Source organism: Beta vulgaris, chromosome 8 (genome assembly GCF_026745355.1).
Source record: "Beta vulgaris subsp. vulgaris cultivar EL10 chromosome 8, EL10.2, whole genome shotgun sequence".
Lineage (NCBI taxonomy): Eukaryota > Viridiplantae > Streptophyta > Magnoliopsida > Caryophyllales > Amaranthaceae > Beta > Beta vulgaris.
In genome coordinates, this window is record NC_079209.1 from 32,327,953 (window position 1) to 32,331,716 (window position 3,764).

The 3,764-nt window shown below is 31.6% G+C and overlaps 1 long non-coding RNA gene across 1 annotated transcript; it reads right to left on the reverse strand.

Annotated features, from left to right (window-relative positions):
- Positions 1–746: 746 nt before the first annotated feature.
- Positions 747–3,096, reverse strand: LOC130589696 (uncharacterized). Its single transcript, XR_008967327.1, has 3 exons — positions 2,788–3,096; positions 1,815–2,256; positions 747–1,425 (listed from the first exon to the last, which is right to left on the reverse strand). It is a non-coding gene; the product is annotated as an uncharacterized LOC130589696 (long non-coding RNA).
- Between the last annotated feature and the right edge of the window lie 668 nt (positions 3,097–3,764).

Consider the following 3,764-nt stretch of genomic DNA (forward strand, 5'->3'; position numbering starts at 1 on the left):
TGATCAACAAAAACAACAAGAAATTGAATACGAAGAACTATGAAGACAGATAGTTGAAAATCCTGAGGTGATAAAGACAAAAGGAAGACCCCCAAAGGGAAACAAGAGAGTAAAATGACATTTTGAGAAGCGTAAAATGAAGACAAGGCATCCGAATGAATATGGAACAAAAACCCCAAATGTACCTGAAGTTGAATAGTATACAAATAATATTAGTTTTCAATTGTATTCCAGTCAGTAATTGTATTCAAATTTACACTTGTTTATTTCTCAGCTACTCGAAATTCAGTAATATTAGTATTTATTGTCCTTCAGTTAGACTTGTTTATTTTTCAGCTAGTGTTTATAGTGCTTCAGTTAGACTTGTTTACTTTTCAGCTTATATTAATTGTGCTTCAGTTAGACTTGTTTATTTTTCAGCTAATCTTTATACTGCTTCAGTTAGACTTGTGTATTTTTCAGTTAGTGTTAATTGTGCTTCAGTTAGACTTATTTATTTTTCAGCTTGTATTAATTGTGCTTTAGTTAGACTTGTGTATTTTCCAGCTAGTGTTAATTCTGCTTCAGTTAGACATATTTAATTTTCAGCTTGTATTAATTGTGCTTCAGTTAGCATGTGTATTTTTCAGCTAGTGTTAATTTTCCTTCAGTTAGACTTATTTATTTTTCAGCTAGTATTAATTGTGCTTAAGTTAGAGTTGTTTATTTTTCAGCTAGTGTTTATAGAGCTTCAGTTAGACTTGTTTATTTTTCAGCTAGTCGTTATTGTCCTTCAGTTAGACTTGTTTATTTTTCAGCTACTATTTACAGTGCTTCAGTTAGACTTAAAATTTATATTTACAAATATATGTCATACACTTATTATTATGAGTTAGATTTTTCATTTTTCGGTTGGTGATTGTATTTTTCCGGCCAATTAATTTTCAAACAACTTCATTGACACAAATGTATTCCATTCAAAGTAAGTGTAAATGTACAATTATAAAGATAAAAAATATAAAATGAGTTGTGTGCTATTTCTACTGTACATTACAAAATTTAATGGTGTGCTATTTCTACTGTACATTATAATAAAAAAAACAAAAAAAAAACAGTTTGGCAACTAAGAATAACGAAATTTCAACAGTTGCTCTACTTTCACTTTGTCTCCAAAATTATTATTCAACACCTCTTCTACTTGCGCCTCATGATCCCTCCTTCGCCGTAAAACGTGTGCTTCTTTTCTATTTGTCATCTTTGATCGATTACAAGCTAATTTATCTAGAACAGCCTCTTTATCCTTCCTTAACTTCTGTCTTGCCATTAGTTGAGTTTGTTTGCAGACCAAACATAACAGTCATGCTTCACTTTCTCTCTCGGTTTGTTTAAAGGATGGTCCACAAGACGAAGCGCAAGCCTGCACCACTCAAGGTTTTTGGTGGCTGCCTGAAAAATAATAAAATCAACACTATTAAAAAAGTTTCAAAAACATAAATGTAATAATTTAAAAATAAAACTAACTGAAAACAACCAACAACATCAACTAGTCTTTATAGTGCTTTATTGTTTTTCAGGTAGTCCTTATAATGCTTTCAGCTACTAATGATTGTGTTTCAGTTAGACTTGTTTATCTCTCAGCTAGTCTTTACAGTGCTTCAGTTAGACTTAATTATTTCTCAGCTAGTCTTTATAGTGCTTCAGTTAGACATCTTTGTTTTTCAGCTAGTCTTTCAAGTCCTTCACTAACTGGCTATCATACCCTTTTCTATTAAAAAACTTTCAAAAACAGAAATCTAACAAGAAAAATACTCCTAAAAACAATAAAGTAATCATACCCTTTTCACGTCAACAAGTGCAAAATGGTTAGTATTTTGACCATCATACAACTCCATGGTTTTGATTGCATAGACACCACAATCAAAATTGTTGTCCTTGCTTCTCCAAGGGAAATAAAGAGTTGATGTTTGCCAATGGTGGAGATGATCAAAATCACGACATCTCATATTAACTTGCATAAAAGAATCAAAAGCACGACACTGCATTTGAAGATCAAAAAGTAAACAACAATTAAAAAACAAGTAATAAAATGGAACAAAAACAAAATACAAATGCTCATAAAAAGGTACGTATAAAGTATGTAAGACCGTTAAATTCCTCATGCTTATATCTATCAATATCCTTCATGTCTGTACGATTGTCAATATTTTCAATCCTTTTAGCTTTCTTGTTCAGCACCAAGACAGTATAATGATCATCCTTGTGAACAGGAACAAAAATCTGGAAGATAAACATAATATGCAAAAGCAATAAGTCTACCTGACAGAGAACAAAAAACTAAATGAATACTAAAAACACTAGCTGAAACAAAAACATACACTAACTGAAAGATTGAAAACAATGACTGAAATGTAAATTACTCCAACTCATTTATATACACTAACTGAACTAAAACATACACTAACTGAAAACATAAACTAGTACTAACTAACAAGTAACATACACTAAGTGAAATAAACATACACTAACTGACATAGAAACATACACTAACCGAAACATAAACTAGTACTAACTGACAAGTAACATACACTAACTGAAATAGGAACATACACTAACTGAAACATAAACTATTACTAACTGACAAGTAACATACACTAACTGACAAAAAACATAAACTAAATGAAACATAAACTAATACTACCTGACATGAAACATACACTAACCGACAACAAACATACACTAAAAAAACAAAAATAATACTAAGTGAAATCAAAACAAATAAAAAAATGGTTAACAATAATATAAACTAACCAGTTCAGCTTCTCGAATATCATTCCCTAGGAAATGATTTCACCCATGAAGAAATAGCTTCCTTACATTTCTTGTAGTATAAATCATCATCTTTTGTAACCAGCTTTTTCTTCTTTTCTTCCAATTCCTTCAACTTCTGATCATACTGATTAGTGCCCTCCAGCTTTTTCAAAATAATCTCATTTTCAGCAATCTCACTATCAACCTTAACCTTTTTTACCTTCTCAGCACACATCCAATTGATATAGTTCTACAACAAAAGAAAACAAATAATATGACAAACTGAAAGACATAAGATGACCAACTGAAAAAATAATATGACCAACTGAAAAACATAATATGACAAACTGAAAAACAAAAGATGACCAACTGAAAAAATAATATGACCAAATGAAAACAAACATATAAAACTAAGCAATAACAATAAACACTTACAAAAGGCATAATATTAAACCAGAATCTCCTTGTTGCAGAAGGTGATTCCTCTTCTTGCCTATTGAACATGAAGGCGCATCCGTCAATGACTACACTGGTGAGCCAACCTTGACGAGGCATGCTAATTAAGTCGAATTTGTACAACTGAACCGCATAGTTGCTATGAGGATTATCAAAATCCACAATGAGATCACTTGTTAGTTCACTTTGCATAATTTGATTTTTCATCTTCACTTCTCCAGAATCTATATCCAATGACATGAATCCAACAATTTCAAACTCATTGTAAAATAGATAATCAACCAGCAACCTCTGCTCAGGAGACAGATCAATCAAATACTTATTATATTGTGGCAAACTTCGACACAATATTTTGCCATGATTGTTGATAGGAACAGCCTGCAATCCAGGTGTAGAAGATGAACCAACACCAGCTTCCTTCTCATCCTCTTCTTTTTTAGGCTTGTCAGAATCAACTCCTTGACTTGCAATCCTGTCAATGAGGTCCTCCAAACCTTCATCGTCATAATCATCACCTGGTT